Here is a 23,269-nt window from a genome sequence, read left to right as displayed (position 1 = left end):
TGGAGACTTAATTTTATTTCACAATCTTCCAGTCTTCATGTAGTATCCAAATTTACAAAAACTGTGAATATAATCGAATTGTGGCAGGAGTAGGCATAGGTAATAAAGTCATTTAGGCAGTCTCGGTTTTCAACCAATTTCACATCAATATCGTCTATGAACCGTAACCAGCTCAAAGTTTGAAAGGAGCTCTAAGAAGTAGGTAGCGTTCTAATCATATTAATATTTGGGCGTAAAAGGGGGTCATTTTGGTGCCCATAGCTGTACCATATATTTGAATGTAATGTTTGCCATTAAACGTGAAATTGTTCAGCTTGAGAACGTGTTCAAAGACTTGTTTAGAGATTCGGTTAGCGGCTGCTGAATCGTTCTACTGTCCCATACCTCCCTGTTGGCATCGATACCTTTATCGTAAGGAATAGTCGTAGACGTGATGTCCATTGTACCGAGAAGAGTATGGTCTGGCAAGCCAGAGGAATGTGTTTTATTCGGGTGTTGCTAAAACGCAGAACGGAAAACGGAACGGAAAGCGGAACGGAACGGAATGGAACGGAAAACATCATATCACGTTTATCGCTTTAAAGGGGTATAGACTGACCAGAAACGATTTACTTTGTATCATGTATTCATATCTAATGAATGATTATCAACATGTGGCTGTCTTATTGATATTCTTATGTGTCTATCAAATATACATGTAGCATTATATTCAGTTGGCGTTAGTTGAGTACGAAATGTTTACGAGTTGTGAAATATTAACATGTTTAAACGAGTAAATTTGCTGTAACTTTTTACTTATTTTTCTTGTATGGTATTGCTGGCATAAGCATAACGTAGGCACTTAGTAAAAGCGTTTCATGTGTTTTATGAGTATTTTTATATTTCAAATATGATATATATATATATATATATATATATATATATATATATATATATATATATATATATATATATAGTTACATCAACACTGAATTTTGGGGGTTCTATACGATCTTAAATCATACAGGCGATACAGTTTCATTAGGATGAAAAAAAAAACCGTACGGCGACGACATTCAAAATAAAAATACATTAAAATACCTGGTACTTAGTGAAACTAGTATTTTTAGCTATGCAATTTTGTTTACGTTTGCATTACTTGGCAGTTGTTCATTCCTGCAGATATATACATATGATCCGAATAGAGAGCTCTATACGCTGCCTGGTTTGATTTTCCGATTATAAGTTGGGACTATAGTCTGTCTCAAAATATTCAGCACATTTGGATGGTTTTTAAAAAAATACACATACCTGTAAAAGATGCAATTGAAATTGATGAAACGAGAAATATCCAAGAAAACTTCATTGACACATTATCATTTTAATCGGAAAAATTCACAGGATCGAAAACAGATTTCTTACGGAGATTTATAATGGGAAATGTTGACACCTTTTCTTCATTTGGAAGTCACTCAGAAGACCTTGGACAACTTTTCAACGTTATCATCCGGGTCTATTGAAATGCAAAACCCTGTAGACTTCTTTATTTATAGCCGTGTTTTGAAACCAGCTGATGAGCTAGAGAGGATCGACGTTTTAAAGAAGGAATGATGAGAATTGTTCATGCTTCTGAAAGGAAACGCTTGAACCCTTAGGTATAGACTTATTCAGCAAAGTGGGAATCGAGGATATTTTGGGACAGAATTCAATATAGTGGTCAATGCATGTACTGTTAATAATATTATTCTTGAATAAATAATTCAGTATTCCTAATTTTAAAAAAAATGTATTAAAAATGACATAAAGCATATGTGTTTAGCATGATTAACAAATCTATCAAGTAAATAACATTAGATAAGTTTTTCCGTTTTCCGTTCCGTTCCGCTTTCCGTTCCGTTTTCCGTTCCGCTTTTTAGCAACACCCGTTTTATTCGGGTAATCTGTCGTGTCCTTGAGGTATGATGGCAAATCATCTACAGTGGACGGAGAGGTAAATCTATAAATTCAGATGGGATGGCCGATGGAACTGACTTCAGGGCGCCTAGGCATTCCTTCCTTGTGGATTTTTAAAAGCAGATAAAATTGACCCGATCTACAGTTGGTTGTGCGAAGCGTTTTATAAACATTAACACAATTTCATCATTTTCATACATTTTGTCCAGGGTGTCAGTGATGAGAGCTGAAAACTTTTCGGTTGGATCAGAGTCTAGTTTCTAATAGAAACGATCTTCTGTTAGTTGTCTGTCGGTTTCATCTAAATACGCGTGTTTGTCTAGGACGACTACTTTGGATCCTTTGTAGGCTTTTTTAATGAGTAAGTCGTCTCTGTTTTTCAACCTTCGTCAGATTGTCAGGGACGACTTTTTGGTTAGGACCTTTTCAATCTCTGACTCAACAGCAACAATGTTAGACTTTAGTGCTCCACATTTGCCCGGTGCCTGTTCCCAAGAACGTTTTGGTCGATACTCCTTATCCCTTACACAATTGAGAGGAACATACATCTGTGTGATCTTTGCTGGAGTTTTTTCGCGAGAAGTATTTCATTAAACGTAGCCTTCTGAAAAATGCTCTGGTGTCCTCTCTAACCTTTTTATCATCCACCTTATGCGGTGTTGGGCAGAAATTGAGACCTTTAGATAGTAGCGAAGTCACAACGTCTGTGAGAGGATTCTTAGATGCATTCAGAACTGGACAGTTGACATTGAATTTCTAATGATTCTTTCCAATTTTTATAGCATAGTGTTTTGATTGTGTTTTAAGAGTGTGACAGAGGGAATCTATTTTTATTAACACAGCTTTGCAATTATGCATGAATTGGTAAAAACATATTATTTTTTTAGAACACTTGTTTATATTATTCTCAAAATAAGGTATCATTTTAATATCAAATATATGAATAAACACTGTTTGCCTGATTCTAACGTGAACATGTTCTTAATAGTATAACACACATAGAAGACAATAATTTTTATTCAATTCTTGAAAATTGCGTACATATTTCTAATATCTTATTCATCATGAAACCTTGTTTTAATAATACATTATAAGCCATTACTTAACACTAGTTATATAACAATTTGGTACGGTATATACATATACAGTTTAAATTTTACTGATCATTTATAGATTTCAAAATTCATGAAACAATAAAGATACGTATTCATTGAATAGTTTATATTTTAACCAATTAATTCCAGCTTGTGAAAAATCGTTCTATGGAACAAATTGTACCTACAAATGTGGCACAAACTGTGCCAACGCTTTGTGTGATCACGTGACTGGAGATTGTAGAAGAATCATTCAGGTATGCATTCTTAAGAGTCATGTTATTAATTGAGAGTGTTTTTGGTTAATAAATTGGTTAACGTTGGTCAAAAGGTAATTTTCTGCCTTTGTACATGTAGTAAATGCAGAAATAACAAAGTTTCAATTCTGTAACTAATCAAGTTCAATAACAGTGCAATTGTACTTTCAAAATATTTCATTTTTACATATTGTTTTTACTTTAAATTATAATTAATACATTTTATTGAATTCATCGGCAGCAAGTAAAGTGCTTCTTTCTTCCACTTGTTCAAAACCATTTTATGATTATTTTTATTTATGAAAACGAAAATTGTATCAATTTTTATCTCTAAACATACAATTTTTGTTTAAATGTTGAATACCAAAGACGTGTCTTTTTACTTGTATATTGTTTAGTCCCTCAAGGACGCGAATTCCAATGATATACCAACATTACCAATCATTGGTGGAAGCGTTGCTGCTCTCGTCATACTTATCGTCATTGTTGGCATTATTATCTTGAGCAAACGGTAGGAAGAAATGCATGCATTGATGTACGATTCTAGTCATAAGAATAAAAGAAAGAATTGTATTAATGTCACGTCAAACAAAATAACAAACAGAGATGTTGCATAGTTTGCATTACATAGTTTGCATTGCTGCAGAGAGTCTGGTTGAACGAGACTTGAGTTCAATTTTGCTTGGGTCCATACAATTTCTTATTACTATTTCGATTACTGATACGTAGTTTGATGGAATAATTCTTTGAATATTACACAACATGATTTATATTTAGTTTTCACACAATTCCTGCGTGAGAATTCATTTAAGGATATGTGAACCTGACAAAAACAAGTTCATTGCGCAACGCGAACTGTCGTCTGGCGATGAGCTATTACCACATCGATGGTTTTTTTGCTTAATTTAAGGTTTAAAACAGTGACACAATGTGTGTAAGTTTATGAACTTGCATAAAATATCATTTATATCAACATTATATCAAAAGGTTTTACTTTTTTAAATCATTTACAAACATAAAGTTAACGACATACTTGCGCCGATTTCCGGTAATTTCCCAAATCTCGATGTAAACAACAAGTCGTAATGACAAAAAACTGATGGATATCATTAGTGTATGACCAATTTTGCGAATAAAAATCGATGTCGGATGTCATAAAAAGGGAGTGAAAAAAAGACGAGACCATACACCAGTTCCCTGTGATCTAAACCTGTCATTTGCAAGCAGTAAGGATGGTAGGTGTGTTATCATGACATGTATGACATGTGCTATTGTATTATGTTAACGTTACAGATTATTATGCTCGTATATTATTCACGTGAAAAAATATCGCCTAGCCTATATGCAGAATAGCTTAACAATAATCCTAATTTGTTCAAACATAAAAATTATTCATTGTTAATTCAGTCAGTGTTTGTATATGAAATAAGCACAATTGTAGTTCGAATTTTCTCAAATTAAATTAACCGTGATAAATGGTAAGGTTAACAAGGCGCGTTTATACCCAGCTGTTAGCGCAGAGGGCACTGTCATTAGTTAACTCTAGCATATGACAAGCTTAATTACCAATATTTACAGTACTCACAAAGTGATTTTAAGTGTAACACTGTCATGCACATTAGCTTGAGCAGTATATTTGTAAGGAAATCGGTTAGATGTTTGTATTGATGATTTTTTAGTATATATAGTTCATAACATGGAGAATTAATCTTTTATTCACTATCAATAACTAATAATGTTGATGCTCTGTACTGTGAAAACATTTGAACAGCTGACTGATTTGAACTGTAAAAATCAAAGTACATTTGAAAGAAAAATTAGTATAATATATTTCATGGTTTATCGGTTGATAGAATTGCTCACATCATATTAAGATTTCATGTGATGTGTTCATTATTGTTACAAATTCTTATTTTTTTCCCATTAGTTTCAAATCATGAAAACGCAAGATTTTTAAATACACACAGTTAAGTAACATTAATTTAAATTTTTAAGATTAGAATAAAATTTTGACAAGTTTCACCTGATATCAAATTTTTATATGGAATAATCCATTTATATAAGGTTCTGTCTGTCTCTGTTGCGTACACTTTCATAATATGCCTATATGAATTTTATGATTTTTTTGGTTTTTTTTAATAAAGACTTTTCAAACCTCAAAAAGATGATAACATCACTGGTATGTGTTCACGAGGTCATTCCTAATACAAGGCACAATGCGGAAAAATATAAGACAAATGTAAAGAACTGAAACCATGAGTGATAAAGAGAAGAGCTGATAATCAGATTATTCATCCTGATAAAGCCTTTCCCGATTGATGACCTTGATCATATATTTGGTAATTTAAGGATGACAATATTTATTTGAACATTTATGATATAATATTAAAACAATTAATAAGCAACACAACATATCCTGAAATATGATACTGGACCAAACCAGTGATAATCTACCAGTTATGATTTATTACATTTACTTGGATTTGAAAACCATTTCTGAAACTCCAAAAGTCATAAATAATTTTGACATATAATGCTTACAATTAAGTATTATTATTTGGAAAAAAATATATATATCATGATAATGCATATGCTATAAGAAAAACAATTGATAGATATAATAAGTTGTTTATACTGACCAAGTGCAGTAATGAAGTTTGTAATGGCTATATACTGTTTACTGTAATGTGGAGAAACTGGTTTTTAAAATATATGTCTTATGTTTATAATTTTGTTTAATTTGATGATTGCATAGTATATGAAATCATCATTTCTGTCTATTAGTGTCTGTCTGTCCATCCATTTTTTTGTCTGAAGTCTGTTTTATTTTATAACCCAAATTATGATCAAGTTGAGATAATCATTATGACACTTATATATACAACAGGCCTTATAGAAAATACCAGTCCTCTTAAATTACAGAGTTTTTGAATGAGTTATGAATGCATTGTTGAGTTAAATTTTTATTTGAAATATTTTTTTTGAAATGATTTTTGTGAATAAGAATATTTTTTGTTATATATACCGGTATAGATAACTTATCTATATTTTTATCATTTTTGCATGAAAAAAATATACTGTGGTTTCATTAATATTCAAGGATATCAATTTTCGTGGATAAAGTGAAAATCATGGTTTCAAGGATACTTAAATACAGGAGCATGCAGGATCCGATGAAAAAGAAATTTAATTGGTGTGGCCTTCCACATTGTCTAATTTTTTAGTTCAAATTGAGGCTGAACCATTGTAGTATATTGATATTAATATATATATATATATATATATATATATATATATATATATATATATATATATATATATATATATATATATATATATAATTGTAATATATTACCCTGCATAACTATTCTGATAAAGTCTAAACCATACATTATAAATAGCATAAAGACCAATATGGGGACCAAGGAAGGGTTCAAAGTTCAGCATATATAGGAAATATAGGATTGCATACAATCGTGTATATACATAAGTACAAATCATTAATCATTTCAGAATCTGCAGTGTGTTTTAGTCCAATCAGATAATATGATTTAAAGAATTATCATTATTAAGTATCAAATTTCATTTTATACCTGTAATCGTTTGAAATATTCTTCTATTTTCCAACTTCCATTTTAATGCAAAACTTTGCAAATCTGACAAAACTTTTAAAGATTGATAGAGAAAATTCAAATTAATCACAGTCAGTATATATGATTTTTATGAAACCTGTGATTTATTTGGTTTGATTGTATTTTAAATCTTTCAACAAAGACCTAATAAAGATTGTGTGTATTAAAGTTTTCATGCATGTGTTTCTTTTTTTGTGTACAGAGACTAGAGTTTCTTGATTATATCAGATGCACAACTATGACACTCTCTTAATTACCATTTAAATAAACTATTTAATAAACATTGGAAGTGAAAAAAAAATGTTTAATTAAAGATTCCTTTTCTCTTTATTTGATTGGTTTTTAGAAATAAAATCATTTATGGCAGTATTGACTTTCATGAAGCGCACAGAGTGATTTTTTGTAAAAGTCAGATCAGAGGAAATTCGGATTTTCAGCTTTTTTTATTCAATTAATTGTAGTATTTGCAACACAGCTCCATTAATTTTGTCACTTTTTTAGTGGTAAGCGGAAAGTCAAAATAAAATAATGGATTAAATAAAAGGCATTCTTATAATCCATTTTTAGATAAATAGAATATTTTATTAACCTTTTTAATATTTTGATGAGTTTTCTAGTTAATTGTAAATATGTCTTTATGACATTTTTAATTTGCATTTAAGGTTTTTTTTTGAACATGGAAACGAACTCAGATACATATGCTTAAAAACGAATCGATTAAAGTCGGTTTAAATAATTTTTTCAATTATTCAATTCGTTTCATGTCAGGTTCACATATCCTTAAAAAATGTGCGTATTTCAAATACATATAGTGAACAACTTACCATGCTAAATAACATATCGTTGAAATTATCATAAATAATAATCGATAAAATCAACTCCTGTTAGTACTTCAGTACTTAGATTGTTATCTATATTTATGTGAGTTTTTCTTCTTCTTTTTTTCTTTTTGTAGTATCCGATGCTCTACAGGAGTGAAACATGACGAACGATACACAAACGGTTAGCACAGGTTTTTTATTCATATAAATTTAAAAAGAAATTAAATCATAAAGTCGGTGTATTTTAGTGTTAATCGTGATAAAAATTCACAGGTTCTGAAGTCACGATGGCCTTTTCAAACGTATACCAGAACCTTGATATCCACGTAGAGGATAACTCTGAAGCAAATAATTCTGCGATTAAACCAACTTTGAAACCAAGGAACAAACGAACGGAAGTAAACAAAAGTGTGGAATTTAAAGATGAAGATATTGACATTGATGAAAAAATCCATGAAGAAAATCCTTACGGAGATTTTTATGTGAATGAAGATCCACTTATTGATATTGAGATAAAACGCTTGGGAAATGTAATAGAGGAGAAATTGAAGAATGAGAACGATGGTTTTAAAAAAGAATACGCGGTAGGTAATCGTTTTCATGCACGTATAAATATTAGCAATATCAAATTTGACACACTGGTTAAATGAATATTGATTGTTTGGTTTCTCACTGTAAGTTAATAATTGTGCACTGTTAAATATTGGTTTTCGTTCTCTAACGTACCTGAGTTTATGAGTTTTTTTTCTTCAGAATTTCAATGTGAAGTTTGTGTTCGTATTTCCACAAAGTAAATAGAAATCGTAACTATTCCCTTGCAGATTATGATTACTATCTCCTTAAATCTTGTAACATCACTGTGATCTATACATGTATCTAGTTCAAATATATTAGTGTAGCAGTATGTGGCTAATTTATTTATTTACTTATTTATTTATTTATTTATTTTTTTATGGGGGGGGGGTTCGATGAAGCGTTGAACACCAATTTTGCTCGTTATAAAGAAATTGATTCACAAAATCAAATGTTTATTGAAGTACGCAATGCAGAATGTTTGACATTTTACATGTATGTACAATGAAGGGCCACGGTCTGCGAATTTCCTAACCCTCAAAAGATTGTGTAATTTTATCCATTGAAAGTAACAATGTATCAACACAAACTGATTAATCATTTACTGTAAAAGATATTGCATTTTTTTTTGTCGACAGCAATCATTCATTAGAAATGCTTCTAGAATTTTAAAATTAGTTTTCGTCTCCAGGCACATTATACTTGCATATTTCCAGACAATCCAGAAAAGATATATGTTTAATTTGAATGTTTTTTTTCGAAATTTATTTCAGACATTGCTTTACGGAGAAAAATACCCATGTGATATTGGTAAACTTCCTGAAAACATCTCGAAAAACAGATTTAAGACAACTTTTCCTTGTATGTATGCTTTGAAAAAAAAATCATGCGAATAACCCAAAAACAATTGTGAATTTGTAATATTTTGTAACAATTTGACACTATAATACTGAGGAGGTCCGGTGTGATTTTTTAACATAAATTATAATATTTATTTTGTAGATGACCATTCAAGAGTTATATTAGCAAGCCAACGTGCAGATTATATCAACGCAAATTATATAGATGTAAGTTTCTGTCATTTTGATATTACGACTTTTATAAAAAAAACAAAACAAAGTCATTGTTCACATTATAATTTTTTTCAGGGGTCTAAAAGAAAGAAAATGTATATTGCTGCACAAGGTAAATCTTGCATATACAATTTATATTAAGAATCACATCAAATAAGCATTTTTGCAATATTTTGCCATAACCTTAAAAATTAAATGCCCAGAATTTGTTGACTTTGTGCCTCATAAAATATATTTTTCTTTAAAGGACCAAAAGAAAATACTTTGGCTGACTTTTGGTTGATGATTTGGCAAGAAGACGTAAAACAAGTTATAATGTTAACAAATCTAATGGAGGGTATCAAGGTGAATATTATTATGAAATATTTGAATGATCATGTTATGTCATTTATAATCATTTTAGAAACATACATTTATATTTTCTAGTGGAAGTGCGTGCAATATTGGCCAAATATACAAACAACTATGGTGTGCGGTAGTTTCACAATTCAATTGCTAGACGAAAAACAATATGCGTTTTATATTGTTCGAAAGCTTGAAGTTAAGAACAAAAAGGTTAGAATAACATTGATTTAGTATTTTAGTCTAAACAATAATTAAAACGATCTTATGTTCAAGTCGTGCTCCTCGTACATTACTTTTTACATATTAATGTTATTAAATGCAAAAATGTATCAAAATTTTAATCCAATGACACTTGTTTACGTTAAAGCACAAAGACGACCGTAGAATTATCACTCAATATCATTACACCGCTTGGCCGGATCACGGAACTCCAGAACCGCTTTGTCTCTTACTATTTCATGACCAAGTGACGAGAACAAACAATGGAAGCCATACTGGTCCTATCTTGGTTCACTGCAGGTACATTTTTATAATTTATGGGGTTTTTTTAAACATCATTATATAGACATTAAAATTTTAAATGTAGATTAGTTATTTTTGTTGTTATATAAATAATACACTGAAAAAATTGCAAGATAACCATTTGATTTTTATTCAGCAAAATGTTTTTAAATCTTTCAAAAACTCTTGATTAAACTATAAAGACTTGACTTAAATTTCAGATTGCAATGTTATTATTATTTTTTACTTTGAATTCGTAAGATAGAAAAAAAAAGTTTTGTAAAGTATTACTTATCTGTTTAGTGCTGGAATAGGGAGAACAGGAACCTATATTGCAATTGATGTACTGTCAGAAACGGGAAAAACACACAACAAAATCAACATTCCGGAGTATGTGAAGAAAATGAGAAGAAACAGGATGAATATGGTCCAAACCTATGTAATAATGGGTCCCAATACAATCCCAATACATTTTTAGCTCACCTGAGCTGAAAGCTCAAGTGAGCTATTCTGATCACATTTTATCCGTCGTCCGTCTGTCCGTCCGTCTGTCTGTCCGTCTGTAAACTTTTCACATTTTGAACTTCTTCTCTAAAACCACTTAACCAATTCAACCAAATTTGGCTCAAAGCATTCTTATGGAAAGATGAATATAAATTGCAGAAATGAAAGAAAAATGTTCATTGTAAGCGGAGAAAACCTCAAAACCTCAACGTAATTTAGCATGAATAATCCTTATGGGAAGGAAAATATAAATTGCAAAAATTATGGGCTAATTCTGTTTCAAATCTGAGTTATTACGAAAATAATAAGAAAGAAAAGGCGTGTTTCAAGCAATTTATAGCATCCATGAGTCTTGGGAAAATGGGTAGGCATGACCGGGCCAGGGCAAAACAAAAGATTGACAGTTATAAATCTGCCAATCTCATTAAAATTTCGAAATATATTTAGTGACCAGTATATTTGTATTTGCTGTAAATATTGCTGCAAAATAATGCGTAATTGGAATTGACGATTGCCGATCTGCCCTGACTTTTATTTTGCCCTGGCCCGGGTTTGCTTACCCATTTTACCAAGACTCGTATTCCATAATTCTAAAACGAGGTTCTTTGTTTAAAGCAGCCATGACAGTATATGATAAACGGGTCGGTCTGACAATGATTTTGTTTGTTGTGCAAAGTTCGTGTACGAAGGGAAACATGCAAAATACATTGGTGCCGATTTTGTGAAGTAAATTGAGGCTAAATATGTCAATGCGTTGACAGTTTTCACATATAACGGTGGTGTTAGCTTGTTGTGATTTTCGTTTCGTTTTCATTTATGCTTTGCGTTAACCTGGGAATTGTCGCTTGTATTTCCTGATTTTTACGTATCAAATCAAACAGAGACTTCGGTAAATCAAACCGTTTAATGTTTACCTACGCAAATTAAGCAACATCTGATGTATTAAGAAAGAACTAAAATGCAATTCATTCAGGCTATCGGTAATTCGGTATCATTTTTTGTGTAATGGTAGAATAATGCAATATGTTTTGTTGAGATGCTCGGCATTTTCTCGAGTTTATTCAGTTTAAATAGAGTTTAATATCGCTGACGGAAATATGTGGGTATATACATGTATATGATTCATTTTGAAAAATATATTGTGTTCTTTATTTGTTATAGTGAATGTTTCTTGTGTTTAATTGTTTACAATTTCTATTTACCTACCATATTTGAGTGTTAAGCTTCGAATTATAAGCAAGATACAGACATTTGGTCACAATTCAATGTTTGTACACATCTGAGGCCAATCAATTTTTTTCCATTTTAAATGCCGAATAGGAAATACCAAGTTAAAAATCTTAAGCTGAATGTAATAAACTCATGTGAACAAAATATGACTCAAACCTAGCAAAATTTTGAGCTCATCTTGCTTATAATTCTACGATTGACGCTGAAATTTTGGTTGATCATTAGAAATTCTATATGAATTAGAGTATGTTAAATACTTGTACACCAAAAAATTAAAGAATGATATGCTGTATATAACTTCTCTCTGGGACCCCCTCTTTATACAATGAATAATTTGAAATGTGAGTAAATAAAAACGACATCGTTAAAACAGTTTCCATAGTTCTGACACATTTCTGTTGCGGGGATAAAAGAGTTATCGCTATTCCTAAGAAAATATTACAGCGGAAAATCATCCTGGTTTGTAGCCATTTGTTATTTTTGAATAAAAATGAAAATAATGGGTGGGCCATAGTAAATTAGAGTGATGTGCCTGTCAATACGGTAACATTGATTTTGATAGCTTTTTAACATGTCACGTGACAACATTTTTCATTCCAGTGTATTCATCAATCAAGTGTGAGTAAAGTTATAAAAGTCACGAATTTACGCGAGGTAAACAACAGTCAGTTAATTATAATGAAGAAGACAAATTGAATTGTTGAATATTTTTAAATTTGAGAAATTGAGCGCATTGAGGTGCAATTTTCTTGTTCACATATATACATGTAGGATTTTTTTTTTGATAAAATACAATAACTATTATATTTGAAAAAAAAATACAATAACTAGTAAGTAGTTGAGGAAGAAAATGTACCTATATGCTCTCATATATTTTGATCTCTTTATTAAGTGGGGGAGGGGAGGGGGCAGAACGAAAATACAGGGAATTAGAAGTTATATAACAGTGTACCCCTACCAAATATTTAGTTCTATATCTTGCGTAGGATTTTCTTATTCTGTTTAAAAACAGTATTTCATGAAGGTACAATGTCAAAGATTACGTGTATGCAAAAATAAGTGTAAAATTTGAATACTTTACAATATTTATTTTTTTGTTATTCTACCGAGGGCCATATGGCACAAGATCTTTTGAACGCCCATTGTTGCTCAGATGAGCGATGTGGCCCCATGGGCCTCTTGTTTTTTCAACAATTAAAATTATCATTATTAAAACCATATGGAAGTGTTTACGTGTATTAATGCGAAAAACAAAACGTTTTTTTTTTTATTTTAATTCGTAGAAAAATGTACTGAAGTAATACATTAACTGAAAGGGTTTTTTTCTCTATTTTTGTCAATATTTAAGTTAGTTTCATTCCATTTTTATTCAATTTACACATGTCAAACTAAAATTTCACTACTTCAAAAACTTTGAAGGGATCTGTATGACGTTGAACCGTTTAACATTACAAAAAAATATATTTTTTATCTAGGAACAATACAAGACCATATTTCTTACACTCCATGAGATGTTTAAAGCACATCCAACTGTTCTGTGTACAGCAGAGTTTCTTCATAAAAGTCAGACTGATTCCTCAGCGTTTAAAAGGGAATTTCAGGTTTGAATTGCTGAGTAGATAAGTGAAAATCAACGATAAAACTGGATGAAAATAAGAACACGACCACGTTTCACAATGATATTTTTTCACATATTTTTTTTTGGAACGACATTTTTTCACTATCATTATTTTGAAGAAAAAAAACCCAGGTTTGTTTAAAAAATCATATTCGACGTATCATTTAGAAACTACTAGCAGTTCGACCACTTTATACAGAGAAAGACTACAAAGTGACTTCACAGTTTCATGATCTTTCAGCATCTGTACATCCACGTTAGTACTATTTTATTATATTTTATCATATTTATTTGTTCCCTTCCTCATTTAATTTAAACAATGTATAACATTGAAAGACATTTAAAAAAAATGTTTGTATTTGTTAGTAGTTTTCAAAACCCACCAATACATAGAAACCTTTAGAAAAATCTTCTTAAATAATGAAAGCATACACTATGCAAACTTGAACAACTTGGTGTATCTATGTATACAACATATATTTATGTAATGGTATGTGTTCATATGTGTGTAGATGATGGGGGACATGGTAACACTAGCAGCAACTTTATCATTCTTGCATTTCTGTCTGATATAAATAATGATATTAATTCATCATTGCTTAAAAAATGTCATCATTGCTTCAAGTTGGGTAGCCACATTTTTGCAATGATGAATTTATAAATTGTTAGAGTTATTTTCATTTTCTTTTATCTTCATTATGTTATCGAGTAAGTATAATATACATACATGCATACACAGAATTGAAGTCAACCTCATATTTATCCCAATTTGTTTAGTTGACAGGTACGTCCTTTTCATGACGTCAAATATTCCAAAAAGAGGAAAGTACATTAATGCTATATCTGTTCCGGTAAGTTTTAATAACATTCGTCTCTCCTAATTTCAAAATTGAATTTTCTTCAACTGAAACAAATACATATACATATTGTGATCGTACTTGTGGATTTTTTAGTCGTTCACCAATCAAACTGCGTTTATCATCACCAATTTCCCGGCACAAGGTGACGCTGTAGATTTCTTACGATTGATTACGGATTATGACTCGGAAGTTGTTGTCTGTCTGGAACCTCTATGTAATATGGAATCTGTACGAACCATGCAGTTTTAATTTATTTGATTTTAAACATTTACACATTAAAACTCGTCTGTTTTCAAAAATGTTTATTTTGCAATGGTTTCGAAAATACTATTTCAAAACCTCCTTTTGTCAGGCAAGCAAATGGCACCCGACTAAAACTGGGTCAAAAACGGTCAAACCTTTCACAATTACATTACAACACGAACAAACAACAGAAATAAAGAGCAGCAAATTGGGAATAACCAAGGAAGGGGTTAGTATATACTATTTGAAAGATATAACCTGTATGAATATATATATATATATATATATATATATATATATATATATTTATGTATATATATATATACATTTTTTTCCGGGGGGGTTGGAACAAAATTTGTATATTGTTTTTTAAAAGAAAAGCGATGAAACATGGTCCGTTGATATGGCTGAGCCAATGAGCAGCCTTCAAGGAAACAGTGCGAAGACGGTGAGCCACATCATCAGTCTGGTTTCGTTCGCACGAAACATAGAAACAGAAGGACCAGTTACAGTCATAAGCCGGTACATTTATAATTTTTGTAATTTTTAACTTACTCTTTTCTTTCTTTTTTTTTATCCTATTTCAAGGGCCATGCATACTGCTTTATCTCGTCCTTAGCATTTTATTGACATGAAACAACAATATTTTGAATCGGACATTAATCCTTTTATAGAAAGACATTTTTTAAAGAAACACCGAGATCTATAAATAATAGAGAAGTAGTGCAGTTAGAGTTATCTTTCTTTTTAACAACAGCTCAATCATACTTTTATGAAAATTTTATTAGAAAAAATTATCAATGTCTTGAGGTGAATATCTATATAATGATATCGAAAAACTGGAATAGAGAAAAAATTACAAATTGTTAATATACTTTTCAAATTATCTGTTTAGATATGATTTTAAAATGATTTGAACTGAAAAAATACGTTATGTTAAAACATAACTGATTTATTTTGAAATTTCATTGACATTTAGCTGTATCTAATTCATTAACTTATCAAATACAAAATGACAACTGAAAGAGAATATTTTCAAATTTATTTTCAGATTCATTTCATTTTAAAAATACTCGCAATGTACATGTTAAGGTTTTTTATCATACGAAAATGATACCCTCTATATACAAAACAATATCGGTCCTTACAATTTTTGTCCACTAGGAATGTATGTACATGTACCAGTTTTCTCTTTCATTTAGTAAAACCTTAGTAACTTCTAAGCTGTCAAATTGTCAGCTTCCATCAAGTGAAAAAACTGTTAACCAGCAAATAACTATTAGTCCGCCCTGCACAGTTCCTAAATAATAGATATTAGTATATGGCACTAAGCTCAATATTGAAATATCTAAAGCTGATGGACTTCACTAAATGAAATATTTGACAATAAGTGATTGGGTTTTTTTTCAAATGCATAACAGCAGTCAAATGTGAAAAAAACTTTTCAATACGTAAATATCAATTTATTCAAAGTAATGGCGCGACAATGTGTGGTGTGTTCTGTGCTGTATACAACCTGATACAACAACTTACAATGGACGAGGAGATAGACGTGTTCTCTGTGGTCAGACTCCTACAAACACGACGTCCTGAACTGTGCTCATCTATGGTAGGTATGCGAGTAAAACAAACCTATGTTTTATAGAAACTCTCTCTCTCTCCTTCTCTCTCTCTCTCTCTCTCTCTCTCTCTCTCTCTCTCACAGAAAACTTGCACCGCGAAAAAAAGATGAAAAAAAGAAACAAATAAAGATGTAGCCAATTTTTTTTTGCCTTTTAACACTGGAGTTTAAACATTCCTTCAAGAACAACTCAATAAATGTAACATTATGTGCATGTATAAAAAAGATATTGGAAACACATTGGTGAATTATATGATTTTAGTGTAGTGGCTTTACACTGTAACAGCAACTAGAAAACTTTGTCTCATTTTTTATCATTACAGGAAGAATACCAACTGATTCATGAAACCTTGAGAAGTTTTATTAGGTCGCATGCAGGCGAAAATGTCTACTTTAACCAATGAGCGTAGATATTGACATTCAACACCAATAACAATATATGTCTTGTACTTGAACTTGTTTTCGAATTCACATATTTTAGTTATATATATGAACATGAAATTATGTAATTTTGTATTGTTATGCAAATCTTTGCCTTTTAGCAATACACAGTTATTGTTTGGTTTTAGTAACATCAATTGCTGTAATTGTTTCGTACAATTAGTATTTACTTTCTTGTTCTGTTGTTAGTTTTGTTTTTGTTTTTTTTTTCTACCTTAGACAGCGGATTAAGTTTATTGATAACTGTAGGTTCATTCTAAAAATAACGAATTAGTGCGTTTTTTTTAACTATTTTGATTGGTTTTTAAAATATTATTTGCATTTTTGTTGTTGTTTTGTTGTTATTTTCTTTTGCTTAAGTATTGTTTGTCAATTATATATTGATAGGCTTTGACATAAGATATTTTTCTTCTTTTCACTTACAGTTTTGATTTATTGTTAACCAACGCTTGTTGTACTCTTGACGTAAATAAATACATTTAGCTTGACAACTTGACATTTATATTTCTGTATTTGACTTAAAAAAAAATAAATAAAATAAAAGGTGGCTACGGCCTTTTAATTTAAAAAGTGGTGTGCTCATGTAAAGTTTAACCCCACTGTTTTCCATTCCTCTGGAGAAATTAAACCATTTTACGTATTTTCAGCATAATTCGGTTTAAATCCTTAAATAGGTAAATTTTACAAGAATTGATCACTGTTTGGAGATGCCTTTCTGTTAAATGCTAGTTTAAGTTTTTTTTAAAAGTATCTCCATTGTTAGCTGGGCGGAATAACAGTATGTTCTTAAACAGTACACAGTCACGCGCACACACACAAACAAAAAAATTCGTCGGACAATTTATAACAGATATCGTCACTTTTCATTGGCGACTCTCGACCTTGATGTGAATTAATATACTTTATTTTCCGTTTTTGGTTAGCGTGTTATTAGAGAAAGTCTGAGGCAAGTAAAGTAACAATATCAGTAGTAAATTGTCTGAAGAATTTAATGGTACTAATTGTTTCACAGAATTTAAGTAAAAATAAGGTTAATCAGTCCAAAACTAGCGCAATTTTTTGTGCGCCGTAAATTGCAGGGTTTTTTTACTATTAGGAGCACTGTAGCTTCCAGGTCGTCCATCCGAATTATTTCAGACCGGGAGCTACAGACCTGGACTACGTTTTACAAAAGAACTTATGACAAAGTCGTTAATATTTTCAGTCTCATGGAATGGTCTTTAATGAAAATAAATAAAACCATTTATTTACAACTATTTTTTTTTCCATATTTATATTCTACAGCCATTAGAATAAAACATTGATTAGTTAAGGATTAATTAGCATTTATTGATTTGGTCGTAAGTCGTAAGTTCTTTTGTAAAACGTAGCCCAGCAGCTTAGTATATCAAATCAACAAAATTCGATCTGAAAATATGAATATCTCATTATTAACGTCTTTCTGGTCTTAACGGTAGTGTACACGGGTGTGGGCACCAGACAGGTAATTGCATATTAAAGGGTAAAGAAATGCTTATATAACGGGTTCGACATTCCTGATCAAAGAAATAGTCCATGTACTTACATTTAACAGAATACATTTAGCATTTCAAAATGGATTTCAAACTCTTTAAGAGTGTTAACGAAAAACTGTTTATTGAATCAACTATGCTAAAAGACCTGAAACAAATCAACCTATGGACATTTTTTACAATATCAAGAACCTCCCATGGTATTTATTTGATTAAAGACTTTCGTAATCAGAAAAAATCTTTTTTTTTGTTAAATGACTTATCATTTATTCAATGTATATGTAGAAGTTACTCGACAATATAGAAAAACAAGACCTTTATTTGATTTTGTTGATGTAATCTTGTGATCATATATATCCGTTTACTCAATGTTAAGTAAAGAAAAAACCCATACGCTTTTGAAAAAAAAATGTAGTGTTGAATATTGTAGCAATTGTAATATGTTTTACACTGTATTAAATGATATAATTAGGAGTTTCTATATAACGTTGTACAAGTCATAGAGAAAAGATTGGTTAGAGCTATACCCTTAGCATCTTACTATAACCCTACCATCTTACTATGACCCTACCATCTTACTATAACCCTACCGTCTTACTACTGACCAACCGCCAGTATGCAATGAACATAAAACGTCTATTTTAACCAAACATTTTGTCTTTTCTCTGAGAGAGAGAGAGAGAGAGAGAGAGAGAGAGAGAGAGAAAGATGCCGTTTTTTCAAAATTGTGTTTTAAGAATTAATAATAATGAAAATAAAATATACAGGTAAAATAAAAAAATATATATGTTTCTTTGTATTAATTTTTTAAAACAAAAAGTTGATAAATCTGACTTTTCCCATATGTCTGTAAGTGATTTTTTCAATCAGAAAAAAAATTACCATTTTTAAAATATTTCTGTTTAGAAAAAACATAGTTCTCGGCCGTTATTTTCACTTCTGCATTATTTTTTTCTTGTGTAGTATTTGAAACTCTGCACTTACAATTAAAAAATTACAATTACAATGTGTTTAATTACAATGCCTAATATAAAAAAAAAAATATATCAGTACTGGTTGAGAATGTAGATGTTTCATTAAGCGTGAAGGCTGTTGTGCAATTGTGACGCCAAACATATATTTCTATTAGTACGCGGTGTTACATCATTAGCCGTTACCGACCCTCACTGCTAATATAATGATTTATAGCATTATAAGTTGCAATTGCATTGCTATATGATATTAATATCGTTAAGCGTTGTTGTACATATATCATTAACAGTTGTTACAATGCAAAACACATTCATAATTTTGACCATGAACTGAGAAATGATTCAAAACAAACAAATGAGTAGTGTTCTTACATTTTTAGAAAATAAAATGAATTTAAAGTGGAAGATCTCGAAAATATTTCTAGTACAATATTAACATTATTTTACTTAATAAGTGGGGTGACATGAAAAATAAAAACGAAATGAATATGCATTGTGTCTCTCATGTGGTTAAAGGTACGGTATATATTACAATAATATCTGATAACAATAGTTTTCTAATAGTATAAATGGACCGCAGAGAAAACTTCCTTAAAGCTGGATAAGGTTATGCATGTTTGTTTTTACCGAATTGGTAAGGACATTTCTTGCGAATTTGTTATAAAATATTCAGTTGACAATACTTTTAACTATCGTTTTTAACAAAATCAATATTACTGTCATTTACAAAAAAGTCAATATTACATTACAATTTATTGAAAAAGGCTATAAAATATATGATTTCAGTATCTTATTTATGCACGTAAAACTTGCAGGTATCTTCAAAGATATTTGTTTTGAATAATCTTATTGTGTAAATGATTAAAAGCGTTACAATGTTGCAAGCGGGGGTATACAAATTACTCTGTTATAGCTTTTAATTCGTTAAAACCGCGTGCATTCTATACTACCATATTCAATATACATGTTTTTTTTTTATATATAAGAAATTTGTCAGGGCATGGACATTTATTCGTTATACATGTAGCCGTAAAACATTATAATCGAATTTTGCTGTATAATGCATTACTTTGTTGATTTTTTATTACCATATTTAATTTTTAATTTATTCATTAAAAGTGATAGTTTGAAAATCGTATATAACTCTTTATTTTAAAAAAAAACCTGACAATATAGATTTAATTAGAAACTAAAAGTAGCTGAATGAAACCTCATTCGATATGTTCATTTCTTTTCTTTTTTTTTTAAATCAATTACACATGTGTTTGAGTGAAGCACAGATTTCTCAAACCTACGTCAACAGTTCAATCTTATACGAATCGATCCATTAAGGTCAATTACGCTACATGAGTTTTTTGCTACCTGTACTTCCACTTTGATTGTGGCCTCAATGCTTGGTTTGTTTTGCGGAATTTTTATATCTATTAGAAAAGATCAGTCGTCCCACACTACATTGTTCGTGGATTGAATGTCGTACAAGGACAGATGTATCGATCCGTGTCGTTAAATGTTTTTGATAGCCTAATTTCCCTTGAAGTCATTCAACGGCATAAATTGTCAAATAATCAAAATAAACTTCAGTTCTCATCCGAGAGCAATCGTTTTTGATAGCCTACTTTCTTTGAAGTCATTTATTTGCTTTAATTGACACATATGCACGGGTCAGTAGGGACTTGCCAATGAGTTGAAGTATATCTAGAAGAATATTTCTGTGTTTTTCCTATTAATTCTATTTTTTTATATAAACATGGTGATTTGTATTTAATTGATTTCGATCAACCCATGTCTTATTTTTATTTTTTTAATCACAGGATTACAATCTTTTTTTTTTACCTTTTATAATCAGTCAGCCTAAACAGAAGACGGACTACGACTGCAACAAAACTTGATGCTTTTACACGAAACAGTTTATGGATACTGAAACAGACAACTCACACAAATTGTAATTATGTCAAATATTCCAATTTGAAACCAACAAAGTTTTTAATATTGAGGATTAAATGAAATGTGTTTGATTTGCAGTAAAAATAATTTGTCGGGACACTTTTTCACAACCAAAATATCTTTAAACAGTATACAGGTAAAATAAATTATCGTTTGGTTCTCACACCTTACTTTTATATTTTTCTATTGGGAGGTTTTTTATTTCGTCAATGATCATTTGTACCATTTGTGCATTTAACCAGGGTATAGGCCTTAGTATATCAAAGGATATCATTTACATAAAACATTTTTTGTTCAATCCGCTATATTGCTATCTAATAAACTGAAATATATTCACTAAAAGAAATCACAAAAATACAATATAAGCGAATGCGAATGTAATTATAAACGTATGTCAAAAAGTTTCGGTTATTTCTAACTTGAGGAATGCAAATGATATGATATTATACTCGCCGGTATAAGTTAACATGGGTACTCGGATGTGAGGGATGAGAAAGATTCACATTGTTAAAACGCTATGCTAAATGATATTACACTACGTCTGTGGTAAATCGTCTTAAACATATGGGAAAAAAAATATGAAAAATGAACTATTCAGAGTTTTGAGATTTGAACAGTGTGTAAACAATGAAGACCATAGCTGCGTTTAAAAATCAACTTGTGACAATGGTAATCGGATTTTATCTAAAACAAATACACAGGGTATGCAGATTTGTGTTTCTTTTCCTGATGGCCTAAAGTCTGTATATTAATCTATAAAATATTCGAATACACTGAATAACTCAGGATTGATTGGTTTATACAGGGTTAATAAGTAGTAAGTAAGAACATTTGAGTACATTCGTACTTTAAATTTTGATTTTTAAATCGATATACATTATCACATATGACATTGAAAAAAAGTATCGGTGAAAGCTCATAATTTTGTTTGGGTTACCACCTACATTAACCCACTTATTGAAAAAATATGATGAATGTGTTAAGGGTTTATCTGCGTAGGTCTCAATATTTATTGCCATCAAGATTTTTCAAACAATACTTTTACTACATTTACCTCAGCACATCATTGATGCTTGGTTTACCATGCGACGGGTTAGAAAATTAAAATCTCTAAACGTTTAACTTGATTGCTTTCAATGATAAATGCACTGATTTTCAAGGACATCTAAACTTATTGTTCCGTGTCTTGATCTAAAGACACTAGCTTCAACCTTATGTTTATATACAAGTACATGTTCATTAGGCAGAGGAATACAGATTGACGATTTTCCGAAGCAATACATTTGTTAAAATGTGTGGGCTTTATTGCAAAGCTGTTTTTTTTTCTTGTTTATATTTCACCACATTATACCGAGACAATTTTAAACTAGACCTTCCTGGTTTGGTGACTAATTTGCAAATTGTTAAATCAACGTAAAATAAGCGTAATAAAATCTAAAAATCTAAAAAAAATATTCCAGTAAGTTACACCAAAAGCCCCTGCATGATTCGAACTCAGGATGTACGGATCACAAGTCCGACACTTTATTCACTCGGCTATGGACTAAGTAACATGTTTCGGTCCATAAAATCGTTTTGATGAAACGAAATGTCGATCAGCGGTCAGCCATTTTGTGATGATGTGTTATTCCACCTTAAATTGAAATGGGTAAAACCATCGTGTCTGTTATATTTCTTTGTAAGCAATCGTTATCTTGTGATAAATTTTACGTTGTTTCCCTCAAAAAGTAATTGTTGTTTGGATGATGTTAAAAGTAAAATCCATTTAAATAATTGACAAACAATGACTCTGAACAATCAACGTCATCTCATAAAAATTCTATCACAAATATTATACGGTTCTAGGCGGGCCTTATAGTGTTAACCCTCGTGATTGGGTTTCAAAAATTGCAAGTAAAAGAACCAAACAAACAAACAAACAAGCAAACAAACAAGTCACAAAAAAGAAAGCAAATGCATACCTTAACAATTTGGTAAATTTGAATAAAAAAGCATCAATATTTTTTTGGAAATATGCTTCTTAAATTTCTGTATCACTACATTGTATAAATGACTAAAGACAAGCGATACAGGTAAATAAAATGCTCCAATGTTCCAA

General features: G+C 30.5%; 1 pseudogene; it reads left to right on the top strand.

Annotated features, from left to right (window-relative positions):
• LOC128174159 (receptor-type tyrosine-protein phosphatase kappa-like) overlaps nt 1–17,210 on the top strand; it is a 240,431-nt pseudogene extending 223,221 nt beyond the window's left edge.
• Nucleotides 17,211–23,269: the final 6,059 nt, after the last annotated feature.

The sequence above is a fragment of the Crassostrea angulata genome, chromosome 2 (assembly GCF_025612915.1).
Source record: "Crassostrea angulata isolate pt1a10 chromosome 2, ASM2561291v2, whole genome shotgun sequence".
NCBI classification, from domain to species: Eukaryota; Metazoa; Mollusca; class Bivalvia; order Ostreida; family Ostreidae; genus Magallana; species Magallana angulata.
This window is presented reverse-complemented; position numbering and strand designations above follow the sequence as displayed.